We start from the raw sequence: 20,754 nt of genomic DNA, 5'->3' as shown, positions 1-20,754 counted from the left end.
ACTGCCTGTATCTATAGTCAGACCAGGACACTGTCTGTATCTGTATTGAGGACACAACATCCAAGTGGGGGAGGTGAAGAAAAACTCCTGTTAATGACTGACTGTTCTGTGTTTAAGGCCTTTATTACACTGAGTGAGTCATGGCTATTTCTGTTAAGCCTCTGTCACTAAGGTTCATTCTCTAACGTTAATGTCAGACAAAAGAATTGAACAAGTAATATTCTGTCCTCACAATATTTAATTGCCTTGAAATTGAATCACGCCGAAACAGGCAAAAGTAGAGCAACTTGGTAGAGAAATACATTGTTTGACACATTAACCCATTCATGTCACGATCGTCGTATGAACCAATGCGCAGCGTGGTATGAACACATTATTTTACTGAACGACGGAAAAACACGACGTAAACTGAACAAGCTAACAACACAAACGACAGTGCCTGCTAATGAAACATAGTGCTAACATGCAACATAACATAGACAATCACCCACAACCCACAATGACAAAACAGGCTACCTAAATATGGTTCCCAATCAGAGACAACGACTAACACCTGCCTCTGATTGAGAACCATATCAGGCCCAAACACAGAAACAGACAAACTAGACATCCAACATAACTAGACATCCACCCAGTCCTGAACAACACTAAAACAAGAAAAACACAAAAGAACTATGGTCAGAACGTGACAATTCAGATATGTAGCCTGCAGTACAAAGCACTGCAGCAATTTCACAGTGTAAGACCTTGGGGGAACAAATATTTAGACTGAAACAGTGTAAGACCTTGGGGGAACAAATATTTAGACTGAAACAATGTAAGACCTTGGGGGAACAAAATATTTTGACTGAAACAATGTAAGACCTTGGGGGAACAAGTGTTTATACTGAAACAGGTCTTAAAACTGCAGCCAGGCTAGTGAGGGCACTCTGCCTTTTGAAACTAGCTTTTAAAACACCTTCCCTGGCTTCCAAGTCCTTCAAATAGTAAATCAACCACAGCCAGCCAGAGAAAGAGAGAGTGAGAGCCAGAGAGAGAGAAAGAGAGCAAGGTAACGAGAGAGAGAGAGAGGGAGAGAGATAAACCACTTCTACAATATTTTTTTCTCTATAACAAAGAACAAACAGAGTAAACATAAACATGATCAAATACGAATCTTATAATCAACTATTAAAGGCTTCCAGAACCCACTGGATTCTCCAATTTCACTGAGTTAACTACAGGACAAAATACAAACCCTCCAACCCAAAAAGGCCTGTGGCGTTGATGTTATCGTCAATGAAATAATAAAATATACAGACCACAAATTGCAATTGGCTATACATAAACTCTTTAACATCATCCTTAGCTCTGGCATCTTTCCCAATATTTGTAACCAAGTACTGATCACCCCAATCCACAAAAGTGGAGACAAATTTGACCCCAATAACTACCGTGGAATATGCGTCAACAGTATCCTTGGGAAAATCCTCTGCATTATCATTAACAGCAGACTCGTACATTTCCTCAATGAAAACAATGTACTGAGCAAATGTCAAATTGGCTTTTTACCAAATTACCGTACAACAGACCATGTATTCACCCTGCACACCCTAATAGACAACCAAACAAACCAAAACAAAGGCAAAGTCTTCTCATGCTTTGTTGATTTCAAAAAAGCCTTCGACTCAATTTGGCATGAGGGTCTGCTATACAAACTGATGGAAAGTGGTGTTGGGGGTAAAACATACAACATTATAAAATCCATGTACACAAACAACAAGTGTGTGGTTAAAATTGGCAAAAAACACACATTTCTTCACACAGGATCGTGGGGTGAGACAGGGATGCAGCTTAAGCCCTACCCTCTTCAACATATATATCAACGAATTGGCGCGGGCACTAGAAAAGTCTGCAGCACCCGGCCTCACCCTACTAGAATCCGAAGTCAAATGTCTGCTGTTTGCTGAAGATCTGGTGCTTCTGTCACCAACCAAGGAGGGCCTACAGCAGCACCTAGATCTTATGCACAGATTCTGTCAGACCTGGGCCCTGACAGTAAATCTCAGTAAGACCAAAATAATGGTGTTCCAAAAAAGGTCCAGTCACCAGGACCACAAATACAAATTCCATCTAGACACTGTTGCCCTAGAGCACACAAAAAACTATACATACCTTGGCCTAAACATCAGCGCCACAGGTAACTTCCACAAAGCTGTGAACGATCTGAGAGACAAGGCAAGAAGGGCATTCTATGCCATCAAAAGGAACATACATTTCAACATACCAATTAGGATCTGGCTAAAAATACTTGAATCAGTCATAGAACCCATTGCCCTTTATGGTTGTGATGTCTGGGGTCCGCTCACCAACCAAGACTTCACAAAATGGGACAAACACCAAATTGAGACTCTGCACGCAGAATTCTGCAAAAATATCCTCCGTGTACAACGTAGAACACCAAATAATGCATGCAGAGCAGAATTAGGCCGATACCCACTAATTATCAACATCCAGAAAAGAGCCGTTAAATTTTATAACCACCTAAAACCTTCCATAACAAAGCCATCACCTACAGAGAGATGAACCTGGAGAAGAGTCCCCTAAACAAGCTGGTCCTGGGGCTCTGTTCACAAACACAAACACACCCTACAGAGCCCCAGGACAGCAGCAGGACAGCAGCACAATTAGACCCAACCAAATCATGAGAAAACAAAAAGATAATTACTTGACACATTGGAAATAATTAACAAAAAAACAGAGCAAACTAGAATGCTATTTGGCCCTACAAAGAGAGTACACAGCGGCAGAATACCTGACCACTGTGACTGACCCAAAATTAAGGAAAGCTTTGACTATGTACAGACTCAGTGAGCAGAGCCTTGCTATTGAGAAAGGCCGCCGTAGACAGACCTGGCTCTCAAGAGAAGACAGGCTATGTGCTCACTGCCCACAAAATGAGGTGGAAACTGAGCTGCACTTCCTAACCTCCTGTCCAACGTATGGCCATATTAGAGATACATATTTCCCTCAGATTATACAGATCCACAAAGAATTAGAAAACATATCCGATCTTGATAAACTCCTATATCTACTGGGTGAAATTCCACAGTGTGCCATCACAGCAGCAAGATTTGTGACCTGTTGCCACGAGAAAAGGGCAACAAGTGAAGAACAAACACCATTGTAAATACAACCCATATTTATGCTTATTTATTTTATCTTGTGTCCTTTAACCATTTGTACATTGTTAAAACACTGTATATATATAATATGACATTTGTAATGTCTTTATTGTTTTGAAACTTCTGTATGTGTAATGTTTACTGTTAATTTTGATTGTTTATTTCACTTTATATATTCACTTTATGTATTATCTACCTCACTTGCTTTGACAATGTTAACACATGTTTCCCATGCCAATAAAGCCCTTGAATTGAATTGAAATTGAATTGAGAGAGCCAGAGAGAGAGAGAGAGACAGAGAGAGCGAGAGAGAGAGAGAGAGAGAGAGAGCCAGAGAGAGAGAGAGCCAGAGAGAGAGCCAGAGAGAGAGAGAGAGAGAGAGAGCCAGGAAGAGAGAGAGAGAGAGCGAGAGAGAGAGAGAGAGAGAGAGAGAGCCAGAGAGAGAGAGAGAGAGACAGAGAGAGAGAGAGCCAGAGAGAGAGAGAGAGGGAGAGCCAGAGAGAGAGAGAGAGATCCAGAGAGAGAGTGTTGTGAGTAGAGCCAGCAAGGAAAGTTTGTCTTTAATTCATCCTGTGTAATTAACATTCTAAGCAGCTGTATCCCAACACTCAGCCATGAGTCACTGTTTTCTCTTATTTTCTGGAAACACTGAGGGTTTACCATGAGAAAGGGGACAGGGGGACGTACAGAGGCATCAGACGGCTGAATACGGCACACTTCTTAAACTCGCAGAAAAAAAGTTATATCTATACCCTAAAATGGTTATTTAGCTGTGGGAGAATTCTTTGAAGAACCCTCTTGGGTTCCAGGTAGATCCATTTTGGTTCCATGTAGAAACCTATTCACAGAGGGGGAGTTCTATCTCTCTCTCTCTTTCTCTCTCTCTCTCTCTCTCTCTCTCTCTCTCTCTCTCTCTCTCTCTCTCTCTCTCTCTCTCTCCCCCTTCTCTCTCTCTCTCTCTCTCTCTCTCCTCATTCATTCCTCATCTGTTTCTCTCATCTGTCTCTCTCCCTCGCTCCTCCTCCTCTCTCCACATTCTCCCACAAACCTCCCTCTTGTCTTGGCAGGAATTTATTTTACAGTATCTGTGATTGTGTGGTCTTATGTCATTTCCAATGTAGAGCCACTGTAAGTCTTATGTCATTTCCAATGTAGAGCCACTTTTCTGATGTCATTGTAAAACCAGTAACACTGAAAGTCACGGTACTACTGCCACGGGTTATGGTGAGGCACTGTAGCTGACAGCTCAACCAACCTTTTCATGGCAACATTGGAATGCATATTAATACTGCCTCGAAAAATCGTATTTTTCTTTTTAAAGTCTCCTGATGTTTTATTATGTGTTTCTGATTTTGTTTTTAAATTGGCAATGAATGACACTGGCTGTCTGTCGGAGAGATTCTTCTGGTCTGTGTCTTGGATCTGCTCTGCTTAATGTGACAAGCCATTCTAGATCTGGATCTGCTCTGCTTAACCCTTGTGTGGTGTTTGGGTCTGTGGGACCCATTTTCAATGTTTACTAAAAGAAAAATGATACAGTGAATTATTATGTTTGACCTGAGACTCAATGGCCTCATTTTCTGTGAAGAACATGTAAAATATCACATTTTCATGTGCAAACTGTGAATCCCCCTACACGTTTATACTACATATGTGGTGTCCGGGTCCACTGGACCCGAGGGTAATACAAGTGTGGAAAAGTTTGTGTGTCGGTGAAAACAAGTAAAAATGAAACAAAAATGTTTGCTGCGTTACTTCACTCTGTCTTCCTCCTACCTGGTCCTGCTGTTTCAACACAGCACCAAGAACCTGCCTGTCTCCCTGCCTAGCTGTCTGTCTCCCTGCCTGCCTGTCTGTCTCCATAACTGTCTGTCTCCCTGCCTGCCTGTCTGTCTCCCTGCCTGTCTCCTTGCATGTCTCCCTGCCTGTCTGCCTGTCTCCCTGCCTGCCTGTCTGTCTCCCTGCCTGTCTTCCTGTCTCCCTGCCTGTCTGCCTGTCTCCCAGCCTGTCTGCCTGCCTGTCTGTCTCCCTGCCTGTCTGTCTCCCTGCCTGCCTGTCTGTCTCCCTGCCTGTCTGCTTGTCTCCCTGCCTGTCTGCCTGTCTCCCTGTCTGTCTGCATGTCTCCCTGCCTGTCAGCCTGTCTCCCTGCCTGTCTGCATGTCTCCCTGCCTGTCTGCCTGTCTGCATGCCTCCCTGCCTGTCTGCCTGTCTCCCTGCCTGTCTGCCTGTCTGCATGTCTCCCTGCCTGTCTCCCTGTCAGCCTGTCTCCCTGCCTGTCTGCATGTCTCCCTGCCTGTCTGCCTGTCTGCATGTCTCCCTGCCTGTCTGCCTGTCTGTCTGTCTCCCTGCCTGTCTGCCTGTCTGTCTGTCTCCCTGCCTGTCTGCATGTCTCCCTGCCTGTCTGCCTGTATGCCTGTCTGCCTGTCTCCCTGCCTGTCTGCCTGTCTGCATGTCTCCCTGCCTGTCTGCCTGTCAGCCTGTCTCCCTGCCTGTCTGCATGTCTCCCTGCCTGTCTGCCTGTCTGCATGTCTCCCTGCCTGTCTGCCTGTCTGTCTGTCTCCCTGCCTGTCTGCCTGTCTTCCGCTTCATTCGCACTATTTACACTCTGTGATGTGTGAAACTACATAATGTCTTGTGGTTAATCTGCACAATGTTATTACAATACAGTATTTAGATACATTGTAACAAAAATCTGTATTTTCCCACACTCTGCCCCAGCCAGGTGGAAATTGGGGGAGGGACGCAACAAATAAATAGCTTTGCATGTGGGGCTCCTACCACAATCAATCAGTGTGGCAAAAATAATCTCTGCTCAGAGGGCCATATAAAAAGTAAATTGCGGAGAGTCTTTCACTTTGGAAGATGAAACATCTTCAGAATAGAACGATCATGTCTCTGTTCATTTGGAGCTTGACAGTGACTTGGAAGAAGAAGATGGGATTTACTATCAGCAACCAGCCCCAGGACCAGCCCATCAGCAACCAGCCCCAGGACCAGCCCATCAGCAACCAGCCCCAGGACCAGCCAGTCAGCAACCATCCCCAAGACCAGCCCATCAGCAGCAAGCTCAGTCTTGCTGTGATTCCCTGACACCCATAGGTTGATGGGAGTGGTGTTATGGGTAACCTGACCTGTAGAGCACCCATCCAGCGCTCTAACATCCATGAGAATGGAAGGGCTGAGTGGGTATCTTCAGCTCGAAAGCCAGTGTGGCGTCCTAAAAGCTCTCATTAGCCCCAGAGTCAATGAGGACCCGGAGAGGTTTGGACTGGTTTCCCCACAGCAGAATGACATGAAAAGAGGTGCGAGTCAGGGAAGCAGAAAAGTTCTCCATATGGCCCATCAAAGTACTCGCTCCTACCGGTGAGCCTGGTCTTTTACTGGGCAAGAGGACACAAAATGACCAAACTTCCTGCAATACAGACCGCTCCTTGCGTTGATCCTGTGCTGCCGTTCCGCTGGCGACAGCCCAGCTCTGTCTAGTCTGTCTAGAAACGTTCCTCTGTCTAGTTGCTCGGGAACCGTTCCTCTGTCTAGTTGCTCGGGAACCAGTGCCTCGGCCGTCTTCGGTGACTCTTGAGGAATGTAGGGAAACCATGGGTGCTCTCGGCCAGGGGACCGTCCGGGGACTTCCGGGATGACTCGGAGGCAAGATGGAATCCCTGGACGTGCGAGCGAAATCAAATTTCCTCTCCATCCGTTGTTCCCGCAATCTCCCATCAATGCGGATGGTCAAAGCGATGAGGGAGTCAAGATCCGTGGGTAACTCCTGAGCAGCAAGCTCATCCTTAACCTCCTCTGAGACGCCGTGCAGGGACATGTCGAACAGTTCTTCCTGGTTCCACACACTCTACGATGCCAACGTGCGGTATTCCACCGCATAGTCGGCCACTCTGCGGGCGTCCTGCCATAGCTGGATTAGCTTCCGGGCATTATCTCTCCCGGAGAACGGGGCATCAAAAACACTTTCTCACTTTCTCAACTCTACCATGAACCCCTCCCGACTCACGCACATGGCCGGCTGTTGTTCCCATATGGCGGTAGCCCAGGTGAGAGCCATCCTAGTATGATGAGGTATGTTATCTTGGAGCTATCCGAGGGGAAGGAGCAGGGCTGAGGCTCGAAAATGTGGGCACACTGAGCTAAAAAGTCCCGACGGGTGCTCGGCTCTCCATTACGCCGTTCCGGGGGAGGTAAATGGGGCTCCCGGGAAGGTCGAGTGGTCGGTGGGGTGATGCTGCTAACCTCCGAGTTATTGACGGGAGGTAGGGTTAACACCATGGAAGGCGGCCCGCCAGACGACCCGTGGAATTGCTCCAGCGGCATGTCCAACGCCCGGTCTTGGTGCCCAGAGAGCGTGTTGTGCCAGGCAGCCATGGCCAAGAGGAGAGCAGAGGAAAGATAGCAGTGTGCTCGCTAGCTAGCCCAGTAGCCTGGAGCAGACTACCTCTGTTAGACTGAGAGGATGTCTCTCTGCCCCCTGATAGAACCTGAGAGGATGTCTCTCTGCCTCCTGATGGATCCTGAGAGGATCTCTCTCTGCCTCCTGATGGAAACTGAGAGGATGTCTCTCTGCCTCCTGATGGATCCTGAGAGGATCTCTCTCTGCCTCCTGATGGAACCTGAGAGGATGTCTCTCTGCCTCCTGATGGAACCTGAGAGGATCTCTCTCTGCCTCCTGATGGATCCTGAGAGGATGTCTCTCTGCCTCCTGATGGATCCTGAGAGGATCTCTCTCTGCCTCCTGATGGAACCTGAGAGGATCTCTCTCTGCCTCCTGATGGATCCTAAGAGGATGTCTCTCTGCCTCCTGATGGATCCTGAGAGGATCTCTCTCTGCCTCCTGATGGATCCTGAGAGGATGTCTCTCTGCCTCCTGATGGATCCTGAGAGGATGTCTCTCTGCCTCCTGATGGATCCTGAGAGGATCTCTCTCTGCCTCCTGATGGAACCTGAGAGGATCTCTCTCTGCCTCCTGATGGAACCTGAGAGGATCTCTCTCTGCCTCCTGATGGATCCTGAGAGGATGTCTCTCTGCCTCCTGATGGAACCTGAGAGGATGTCTCTCTGCCTCCTGATGGAACCTGAGTGGATCTCTCTCTGCATCCTGATGGAACCTGGGAGGATCTCTCTCTGCCTCCTGATGGATCCTGAGAGGATGTTTCTCTGCCTCCTGATGGATCCTGATTGGATCTCTCCCTGCCTCCTGATGGAACCTGAGAGGATGTCTCCCTGCCTCCTGATGGATCCTGAGAGGATGTCTCTCTGCCTCCTGATGGAACCTGAGAGGATGTCTCTCTGCCTCCTGATGGAACCTGAGAGGATCTCTCTCTGCCTCCTGATGGATCCTGAGAGGATCTCTCTCTGCCTCCTGATGGATCCTGAGAGGATGTCTCTCTGCCTCCTGATGGATCCTGAGAGGATGTCTCTCTGCCTCCTGATGGATCCTGAGAGGATCTCTCTCTGCCTCCTGATGGAACCTGAGAGGATCTCTCTCTGCCTCCTGATGGAACCTGAGAGGATCTCTCTCTGCCTCCTGATGGATCCTAAGAGGATGTCTCTCTGCCTCCTGATGGATCCTGAGAGGATCTCTCTCTGCCTCCTGATGGAACCTGAGAGGATCTCTCTCTGCCTCCTGATGGATCCTGAGAGGATCTCTCTCTGCCTCCTGTCATGATGTTAGCATTCATGTCCAAAGGATTAGCATTTAAATTGTTATAATTATCAACTGTGTGTCTTATCTCAGTCGATTCCCACTCCCCTTTTGTTCCACAAGCCGCCATGACGGTTTAGCGTCTAGGGAAACTCCGCTATCATTTACTTGTAACTATCTACTGTTTGTTATGCATTTGTGAATTACTTAGTTAGTAAATAAATGATTTTAAGACAATTGATATATGCATGACTCATAGTGAAGACTGGGTTCGTGCAGATAACCAAAAATGTACAACGTTTGGAATGAGACTAACGTCAGGTAAAGAATACGTCCTTAATCAGAAGACTAAGGGATCTGTAACGGCTGTTGGTGGAAGAAGGTGAGGACCAAGGTGCAGCGTGGTATGAGTTCATATTATTTATTCGAAACTGAACAATCAAATGCAAAACAACAAAGCGAACAACCAAAACAGTTCTGTCTGGAGCAGACACAAAAACAGAAAGCAACTACCCACCCCACACAGATGGCTACCTAGGTATGGTTCTCAATCAGAGACAACGATAGACAGCTGCCTCTGATTGAGAACCACACCCGGCCAAACAACAAAGAAATGCAAAACATAGAAAATGAACATAGAATTCCCACCCTAGTCACAACCTGGCCTAACCAAAATAGAGAATAAAAGCCTCTCTATGGCCAGAGCGTGACAGGATCAGATATTAAAATATCTGAAAGTTATATTAGGAAAATTCTAATGTTGCAATCTGAATATTTTCCTTGGTGCCCCGAACTTCCTAGTTAATTACAGTTACATGATTAATCAGTTTAATTGCGTAATAATAATTACAGAGTTACTAGATAAAGATTAATCTTCAGTTTAATAATGCCAAAGAAATGACACTCCTGAAGGATCCTGAGAGTATCTCTCTCTGCCTCCTGAAGGATCCTGAGAGGATCTCTCTCTGCCTCCTGAAGGATTCTGAGAGGATCTCTCTCTGCCTCCTGAAGGATTCTGAGAGTATCTCTCTCTGCTTGTGTCACCCACCACACCACTGCTCTGCATGGCTTGGACCCAATCACAGCCTCATTTCAATGCTCTATATCCGTTCATAGCACAGAGAGATTTGCAGACTGGTAGAGCGTTAATAAGTGCCATGAAGTATTTGGCATTTGAGATGTGTGCGTTCTAGTGACCGAGAGTCATGCAATAGTGCAACCAAGGTTTCCTGTAACGTGACTTTTCCATGTACCAGATCATTTTGTGATTTTTCTTTTTGTTTTGACAAATTGTCATCTGATCTACAGACTTTGATTACACAGTGATATTTATCACACTATTCTAGCTATAGCAAGAGAAGTACCATAGATCACAGCGTGAGGAGAGCTAATACAAGCAGGACGAAGTGAGGACACAACGCTGTGATGACAGAGAACATTCTGGAAGGAGATTGCACCCATAGGCTAACACAACACCACTAGGAAGGAATCACTGATTCTTTCAACATTATAATCACTAAGCAATGGACACAGCGTTCACATACATATTTATCAGCTCCTAACCATTTACATAATTTACATAATTTACCTCCTGCACTAACCTGTTATGTTAAATAATATACCTCCTGCACTAACCTGTTATGTTAAATAATCTACCTCCTGCACTAACCTGTTACAGTACATAATCTACCTCCTGCACTAACCTGTTATGTTAAATAATATACCTCCTGCACTAACCTGTTATGTTAAATAATCTACCTCCTGCACTAACCTGTTACAGTACATAATCTACCTCCTGCACTAACCTGTTATGTTAAATAATATACCTCCTGCACTAACCTGTTATGTTAAATAATCTACCTCCTGCACTAACCTGTTAATGTACGTAACATACCTCCTGCACTAACCTGTTATGTTAAATAATATACCTCCTGCACTAACCTGTTATGTTAAATAATATACCTCCTGCATTAACCTGTTATGTTAAATAATCTACCTCCTGTACTAACCTGTTAATGTACGTAACATACCTCCTGCACTAACCTGTTACAGTACATAACATACCTCCGGCACTAACCTGTTACAGTACATAACATACCTCCTGCACTAACCTGTTACAGTACATTATCTACCTCCTGCACTAACCTGTTACAGTACATAACATACCTCCTGCACTAACCTGTTACAGTACATTATCTACCTCCTGCACTAACCTGTTACAGTACAAAACATACCTCCTGCACTAACCTGTTACAGTGCATAACATACTTACTGTACTAACCTGTTACAGTACATAACATACCTCCTGTACTAACCTGTTACAGTACATAACATACCTCCTGTACTAACCTGTTACAGTACATAATATACCTCCTGTACTAACCTGTTACAGTACATAACATATCTCCTGCACTAACCTGTTACAGTACATAATATACCTCCTGCACTAACCTGTTACAGTACATTATCTACCTCCTGCACTAACCTGTTACAGTACATAACATACCTCCTGCACTAACCTGTTACAGTACATAACATACCTCCTGCACTAACCTGTTACAGTACATAATATACCTCCTGCACTAACCTGTTACAGTACATAACATACTTAGTGTACTAACCTGTTAGAGTACATAATATACCTCCTGCACTAACCTGTTACAGTACATAACATACCTCCTGCACTAACCTGTTACAGTACATAACATACCTACTGTACTAACCTGTTACAGTACATAACATACCTCCTGCACTAACCTGTTACAGTACATTATCTACCTCCTGCACTAACCTGTTACAGTACATAACCTACCTCCTGTACTAACCTGTTACAGTACATAACAGAGGAAATATTCAGGAATATAATTGGAGAAGGATCTGGAAGCAAATTAATGTAAAATTCTAGCATTTAATTACATTTTCATGTCCAAATTACTTGTGTTCTTTTTTAATTTCACCCCTGGTGCACTAGAATGACTGGCTAACTGAAACCTCATCTCTCTAAATACATGGCTCTGGCTTCGACTAGAATGACTGACTAACTGAAACCTCATCTCTCTAAATACATGGCTCTGGCTTCGACTAGAATGACTGGCTAACTGAAACCTCATCTCTCTAAATACATGGCTCTGGCTTCGACTAGGATGACTGGCTAACTGAAACCTCATCTCTCTAAATACATGGCTCTGGCTTCGACTAGAATGACTGGCTAACTGAAACCTCATCTCTCTAAATACATGGCTCTGGCTTCGACTAGAATGACTGGCTAACTGAAACCTCATCTCTCTAAATACATGGCTCTGGCTTCGACTAGAATGACTGGCTAACTAAAACCTCATCTCTCTAAAAACATGGCTCTGGCTTCGACTAGAATGACTGACTAACTGAAACCTCATCGCTCTAAATACATGGCTCTGGCTTCGACTAGAATGACTGGCTAACTGAAACCTCATCTCTCTAAATACATGGCTCTGGCTTCGACTAGAATGACTGGCTAACTGAACCCTCATCTCTCTAAATACATTGCTCTGGCTTCGACTAGAATGACTGGCTAACTGAAACCTCATCTCTATAAATACATGGCTCTGGCTTCGACTAGAATGACTGACTAACTTGTGTAAGGAAGGAAAGTCTTCGTTCACAACTCTGATCACGGTAGTTTCAGTAGATCATTTGGTCGCTTTTCACAGCTGTTCCTGAGGAGTTGGACACAACGTTTAACCTTTGTGTGGTATTCGGGTCTGTGGGACCCATTTTCAATGTTTACTAAAAGAAAAACAAGTAAAAAATAAAACACAAACATTTGCTGAGTTACTTCACCCTGTCTTCCTCCCTGGGCCTGCCGTTTCAACACAGCACCAAGAACCTGCCTGTCTGCCTGCCTGTCTTCCTCCTCCCTGGGCCTGCCGCTTCAACACAGCACCAAGAACCTGTCTGTCTGCCTGCCTGTCTTCCTCCTCCCTGGGCCTGCCGTTTCAACACAGCACCAATAACCTGTCTGTCTCCCTGCCTGTCTCCCTGCCTGTCAGCCTGTCTCCCTGCCTGTCAGCCTGTCTCCCTGCCTGTCTCCCTGCCTGTCAGCCTGTCTCCCTGTCTCCCTGCCTGTCTCCCTGCCTGCCTGTCTGTCTCCCTGCCTGCCTGTCTGTCTCCCTGCCTGTCTCCCTGCCTGTCTGTCTGTCTCCCTGCCTGTCAGCCTGTCTCCCTGCCTGTTTGCCTGTCTCTCTGCCTGTCTGTCTGTCTCCCTGCCTGTCAGCCTGTCTCCCACTTTTCTCACACTATTTGCCCTTCGTAGTGTGTGAAACTACACAATGTCTTGTGGGAACCTGCACAATGTTATTGAAATACTGTATTTACTTTTTCTTTTTTTAAATGTATCGAAATATTGTATCAAAATAATGTATTGGACTCTACCCCAGCCTGGGGCAAATTGGAGGAGGGACACAACAAATAAATAGCTTTGCATGTGGGGCTCCTACCACAATCAATCAGTATGGCAAAAATGATCTCTTCTCAGAGGCCCTTAGGAATATAATTTGCAGAGAGAGGCTAGTGTGGAAGGAGAATCTATGAGGATCATGTTTCTGTCAATTTGGAGCCTGACAGTGAGTTGGAAGAAGAGGATGAGATTAACCCTCAGCCAGCCTCATGACCAGCCCATCAGCAACCAGCCTCATGACCAGCCCATCAGCAACCAGCCCCAAGACCAGCCCATCAGCAACCAGCCCCAAGACCAGCCCATCAGCAACCAGCCCCAAGACCAGCCCGTCAGCAGCCAGCCCCAGGACCAGCCCATCAGCAGCCAGCCCCAGGACCAGCCCGTCAGCAACCAGCCCCAGGACCAGTCCCAGGACCAGCTCGTCAGCAACCAACTCATCAGCAGCCTTCCAGTATGAGAAACATGGATGTAAAAAATAATGTGAAAATGAATGGTCTTCTTTCCCAAGGAATGACCCACCCAACATGGCTGCCAATGTGATAAGGATGCAACCAGGGCCGACACGGATGGCGGTTACTCATGTGTAGGACATAAAGTCTTCCTTTGGTGTTGAACCCAGATTGGAACAGAGGGAAGCTCCAGAGCAGACGGCTCTTTCTCGAGGAGCAGGTCAAGGCATTGGTAAGACCTCAAATCCAGAGGAGGCAACATATCCTAAGGACCCCTGCTTCTGCAGCCATTGTGAGGAGGATTCAGGAGGAGGATGCTGGTGCCCCATCCGCCTGACTCACAGAACCTACAACTCAAATACCGGAAGTGTGAGGGATGTTGTTGCGTGTGTGTGTCTGACTCTCCTACCTTGGCCTAATGCAATTATATATGTGAGTGAGGGAGTGAATTGTTAACACAATTCCTGAACTAAGTGTTTCCATCATTCTAGATTGCAGCCGGTAGTAACAAGAAGAAGAGCTGTGATGTGTGTGGACCCAAGAAGGACAGGAAGACACAGTACACAAGCAGCAAGTGCAAGAAATACATTTGCAACACACACACACAGTAAAACTCTGTCCCTCATGTGGTGTCCAGACCGGCCTTAATTTGTGTTCAATGGGGCTCATTTGTCATTTCCATAAAATACTGTATGTAAAATGTGTCTAATTTGTTCAGTTCAAAGCAATAAACATCAATAGCGATAAACCTTGTTTCATTTATATTTGTTCAAGATTAACATAATTTCTTCCACCCACGTCTTGATTATCATAGATTTTTGTTTACAGAAATCACATTTTTCTATAAAAAGTAAAACAAACAGCACTGTTATTGATGAATGTGATCTAGCAGGTAAATGGAAATTATAAAGAAAGGTCTATATTGCTTGTAATTGATATGAAAGTATTACGTTTTTTTTTTTTTTACATAAATTGTTACGGCTGTATTAAAAAAAAACAATAATGTTGTGGGTCCATCAGACCCGTGAACATTGGGTGAATAACAACAACATTGAACACCACACAGGGATGAAATAATCAGACATGAGAACAAGTCTTCACAGTGTGTGTCCATGTCCCCTTGTTAAATGAAGCGATCCTTTAAAATGATTTAAGAGACGATTTTTCAAAGGAAAGGTACTACAATGTGAACACCCAATCACACCACTGTATATCAGAAGTATAATCTGTATTAAAGGATTCACAGTGCAGAAGAATGCCGTTTGTCCATGCACTGTAAAGCAGTGTATTCTGCAACGGATGTACTATACTGTCCTCGAGTCTCGGAGTAATGTTATAATCATTTTATTGATATATATATATATATATATAATCAATCTCTGTAATACAATATATAATACAATTTTAATTAGATACATTTACTAAAATAGTTAATCTAAAAACAAAAAGATAATATCCCCTCCCCCCCCCCCCCCCCCCCCAATATAGACATGATGAAAAGCACACGTTATAATCTATAGTTTCTTTATTTGCTTCTGCAGATAACATATATGGCAATCATGCTTGTTTTTCATATAACACCATCTAAAGACATTTATTATATATTTTATTTTTTACATAGAATATTTTACATTAGGCCCATGAAACTGGTAGAAATATACAAAACAAGATTCTTTTGACTAGACAAGTGTATATATTATTTAATTATTATACTACTATCATTATTGCAATTGTATTATTTTACATATCAGAAATATACTGTATGTGCTTTAGTTTCTGAGAGAATCATATTATTGCAGAAAACAGATTTTTTTTTCTCTTCAACATGTAGACGTATCAGATCAGATCGTACGGACAATTCACAGAGGCCACAGTTACACGTGTAACACAGAGTTTTACAACATCATTTTAAGACAGAAAACTGCAGTATGGTAACTTTATACAAAATGAATGGAACCCTTATTCATTGCACATTTTAGTTGTATAATCTTTGCAGAGACCAAAATGCCTCGTTGAAACCAGATCCGTGTCATTTGTAGCTGCCATGGAAATAAACTAGTATGATATCTCATAGAAATACATCTTTGATCATTTTGTGGAATTAATATATAATCAAACTAAATATATTTATACATATACTGTATATATATGAATCTATTTCTATATATATTGCCAAACAACTTGATAATTCATATGTTTCGTCTTTCAATTACAAAAAAAAAAACAAGGTATATTTTCAGTAATAATATTGGCCTGTTGTTGGTTTCTGGTCAGGTTAGGTTGTAGTCCATCTATAAAGTTTCTCTCTCAGATCATGACATTGGAAACCTGTACAGTCATAACAACAGACTATGGCTATTAACAGAGCCATATATTTAAACAGTTAGAATTTTCAATAATTGTTCTAATTCTACACATTAATTTAGATGGCATTGTTTAAATATTACCCATGTAATGTCAAAGGAGAGTTAACATGGCTGTTATAGAATGTTGTAGTGTCATGTTAATGGGGTTCTAACATGGCTGTTATAGAATGTTGTAGTGTCATGTTAATGGGGTTCTAACATGACTGCTATAGAATGTTGTAGTGTTATGTTAATGGGGTTCTAACATGGCTGCTATAGAATGTTGTAGTGTTATGTTAATGGGGTTCTAACATGGCTGTTGTAGAATGTTGTAGTGTCATGTTAATGGAGGTTCTAACATGACTGTTGTAGAATGTTGTAGTGTCATGTTAATGAGGTTCTAACATGGCTGTTATAGAATGTTGTAGTGTCATGTTAATGAGGTTCTAACATGGCTGTAATAGAATGTTGTAGTGTCATGTTAATGGGGTTCTAACATGGCTGTAATAGAATGTTGTAGTGTCATGTTAATGAGGTTCTAACATGGCTGTTATAGAATGTTGTAGTGTTATGTTAATGGGGTTCTAACATGGCTGTAATAGAATGTTGTAGTGTCATGTTAATGGGGTTCTAACATGGCTGTTATAGAATGTTGTAGTGTCATGTTAATGAGGTTCTAACATGGCTGTTATAGAATGTTGTAGTGTCATGTTAATGAGGTTCTAACATGGCTGCTATAGAATGTTGTAGTGTCATGTTAATGAGGTTCTAACATGGCTGTAATAGAATGTTGTAGTGTCATGTTAATGGGGTCCTAACATGACTGTTATAGAATGTTGTAGTGTCATGTTAATGGGGTTCTAACATGACTGTTGTAGAATGTTGTAGTGTCATGTTAATGGGGTTCTAACATGACTGTTGTAGAATGTTGTAGTGTCATGTTAATGGGGTTCTAACATGACTGTTGTAGAATGTTGTAGTGTTATGTTAATGGAGTTCTAACATGGCTGTAATAGAATGTTGTAGTGTCATGTTAATGAGGTTCTAACATGACTGTTATAGAATGTTGTAGTGTCATGTTAATGGGGTTCTAACATGACTGTTGTAGAATGTTGTAGTGTCATGTTAATGAGGTTCTAACATGACTGTTGTAGAATGTTGTAGTGTTATGTTAATGGAGTTCTAACATGGCTGTTATAGAATGTTGTAGTGTCATGTTAATGAGGTTCTAACATGACTGTTATAGAATGTTGTAGTGTTATGTTAATGGGGTTCTAACATGACTGTTGTAGAATGTTGTAGTGTCATGTTAATGGGGTTCTAACATGACTGTTGTAGAATGTTGTAGTGTCATGTTAATGAGGTTCTAACATGGCTGTTATCGAATGTTGTAGTGTCATGTTAATGAGGTTCTAACATGGCTGTAATAGAATGTTGTAGTGTCATGTTAATGGGGTTCTAACATGACTGTTGTAGAATGTTGTAGTGTCATGTTAATGAGGTTCTAACATGGCTGTAATAGAATGTTGTAGTGTCATGTTAATGGGGTTCTAACATGACTGTTGTAGAATGTTGTAGTGTTATGTTAATGGAGTTCTAACATGGCTGTAATAGAATGTTGTAGTGTCATGTTAATGGGGTTCTAACATGGCTGTAATAGAATGTTGTAGTGTCATGTTAATGGGGTTCTAACATGACTGTTGTAGAATGTTGTAGTGTCATGTTAATGGGGTTCTAACATGGCTGTTGTAGAATGTTGTAGTGTCATGTTAATGGGGTTCTAACATGGCTGTTATAGAATGTTGTAGTGTCATGTTAATGGGGTTCTAACATGGCTGTTATAGAATGTTGTAGTGTCATGTTAATGGGGTTCTAACATGACTGTTGTAGAATGTTGTAGTGTCATGTTAATGGGGTTCTAACATGGCTGTTATAGAATGTTGTAGTGTCATGTTAATGGGGTTCTAACATGACTGTTGTAGAATGTTGTAGTGTCATGTTAATGGGGTTCTAACATGACTGTTGTAGAATGTTGTAGTGTCATGTTAATGGGGTTCTAACATGACTGTTGTAGAATGTTGTAGTGTTATGTTAATGGAGTTCTAACATGGCTGTAATAGAATGTTGTAGTGTCATGTTAATGAGGTTCTAACATGACTGTTATAGAATGTTGTAGTGTCATGTTAATGGGGTTCTAACATGGCTGTTATAGAATGTTGTAGTGTCATGTTAATGGGGTTCTAACATGGCTGTTATAGAATGTTGTAGTGTCATGTTAATGGGGTTCTAACATGGCTGTTATAGAATGTTGTAGTGTCATGTTAATGGGGTTCTAACATGACTGTTGTAGAATGTTGTAGTGTCATGTTAATGGGGTTCTAACATGACTGTTGTAGAATGTTGTAGTGTCATGTTAATGGGGTTCTAACATGACTGTTGTAGAATGTTGTAGTGTTATGTTAATGGAGTTCTAACATGGCTGTAATAGAATGTTGTAGTGTTATGTTAATGGGGTTCTAACATGGCTGTAATAGAATGTTGTAGTGTTATGTTAATGCATCATATTGCAGAAACCTCATCTCTCTAAATACATGGCTCTGGCTTCGACTAGAATGACTGACTAACTGACTGGTGTAAGGAAGGAAAGTCTTCGTTCACAACTCTCATCACGGTAGTTTCAGTAGATCATTTGGTCGCTTTTCACGGCTGTTCCTGAGGAGTTGGACACTAAATGTGGTAAACATGATTGCAGTAAAACAGTATATCTGGGTTATTAGGAGTTGTTAGACAATCACTGCTCAAATGCTGCTTCTGTAGTATTAATTCTTTTTGTACCCTGTTCTCTGCAGCGACGGCACGTGAGGGATGCTTCTCATTTCGGTTTGTAAATCTAGACCGTGTCACATGTCGTGTAGTGTTTTGCGCTAATCCCTCCTCACCAGCGTATGATTTTGGTCCGTCTCACTCTCACATACAAAAAAACATCCTACAGAGGATTCTAAAAACAAGTTATAGGACACATACAAAAAGTTATTGTTCTTTAGAAAACAAAGATACAATTACAACAGTCTCGTATGTAACGGTAATCTGCGTTGTATTGTAACAGGTACTTCAGTCATGTCATGCCAGATGGTTTGAGATCCATACCGGCCTTGTGCTTTTCAAAGGTTAATATACATGTATGTGATAATATTATATAAAATAAATGGACATTTGCCTTTCAGGTTTGCACTTTCCCATAATGGTCATCACTTATGATTGGTCAATATTCAATTCCACTATAATTTAACTTTAATTTGTCGACTTTAATACATTGGTTTTTTTTTTCTGTATTTCTTTCATACGGATTTTAATGTGTATCTTTCCTTTTCACAATCAGAGCAACGTATGAGGACACCGAGGTCCGAACCTCAATAATGATTTCAATTTGGATATTTATTTGTTTACATTTTGTTTATTTTTTAAAACTCTTGTTTGTGGTCTCAAATTACTTTTGAGAATTAGAATAGTTGAATACACGAGGTGAAATGCTGAAACCCGGTTGTGCATCAGCAGTTTCTCTCTTGTTATGTGTCAGTAAACCATGCCTCCATCCAAGGTTGTTATGCAAGTAATGTCTTACCATGTAAAAAAAATATAATAAATCAGGTGTGGTGAAAACAGGAAGTTTCAGTCCAATGCCGATAGATCATCTCTTCGTTCGACATGGTGGGATGTTTTTTTGTGTCTGTAAAATGTGTTTTGTGAGAAATGGTGGGTGGAAATCACTTTGACGCTCAAATATTTATATAATAACCATCCTATTGAAGTAAATTTGGAGTCACGCGATGGATGATATGGTGTGTGGTCCTCCCCACTACGACTCGGGAAAGCATGCCGTTTGTTAGGCTGAATATCAAATAAAGGATGATGAACTTCACTGGGTGGTGAAAGATGATCTTGATGCTCCCTTTCTAATAAATATCTGGGGTCTTATCCTGGTGACGTGATGATCGATGCTCGACTGCTGTTCGACAAAATAAAAATATTCTCGCTATAATCCATAATAAATCTCGTTATGTAGATTAGCCTACCCCACACTGCATCTGTCAGCCGTTGGTATTTGTATTTAACTCAACCATTTTTTTTTTTGTTGTTGTTGTGACAAAACTGTTTGGTAGAGTTGAAAATGCAATGGAAACGTTAGTTGTTTGTTTAAAATTCGGTACATGAAAACTGGAACGCAAAAGTGTATTTTCATGTGCACTATTCTATAATCATAATATCCATAACAAGTCTATTAGGTGGAAACAGCGGTGTGTTTGTGCATATTTTATTTATGTGTGACAGTCACTCAATGAGCCCAATTCAGTTAAACCTTTTTAGATTGGTTAATTAGTCTATTTAGTCATCTAAACGTGTAGTAATCATGGCTGAATTACCGACAGGGCATGCAGGGCACATTCCCAGGGGGCCTTGACCTCCAGGGGCCTTGACCTCCAGGGGGCCTTGAACTCCAGGGGGCCTTGACCTCCGGGGGGCCTTGACCTCCGGGGGGCCTTGACCTCCAGGGGGCTTTGACCTCCAGGGGGCCTTGACCTCCAGGGGCCTTGACCAGGGGGCCCCAATTGATTTTATTTGCTCACTCGCTCAGATATCATATCAACATGGCTAAATGTGTAGAATTGCAGGTCAGTAATTAGCTATAAAAATGCACAAAAAAACTATA

At 42.7% G+C, this 20,754-nt stretch overlaps 2 long non-coding RNA genes across 2 annotated transcripts in view; one reads left to right on the top strand and one right to left on the bottom strand.

The window, feature by feature from the left end:
* The window catches only part of LOC149976510 (uncharacterized), a 989,396-nt gene that overhangs the window by 512,210 nt on the left and 456,432 nt on the right, over positions 1–20,754 (bottom strand). The gene's annotated exons all lie outside the window — the stretch shown is intronic.
* On the top strand, positions 17,410–17,701 carry LOC149976514 (uncharacterized). Its single transcript, XR_016487670.1, has 2 exons — positions 17,410–17,501; positions 17,548–17,701. It is a non-coding gene; the product is annotated as an uncharacterized LOC149976514 (long non-coding RNA).

The sequence above is a fragment of the Oncorhynchus mykiss genome, chromosome 17, assembly GCF_057628025.1.
Source record: "Oncorhynchus mykiss isolate SJ-2025 chromosome 17, ASM5762802v1, whole genome shotgun sequence".
Lineage (NCBI taxonomy): Eukaryota > Metazoa > Chordata > Actinopteri > Salmoniformes > Salmonidae > Oncorhynchus > Oncorhynchus mykiss.
Note: the sequence above shows the minus strand (reverse complement) of the source record. Positions and strands in the feature narration are given on the sequence as shown.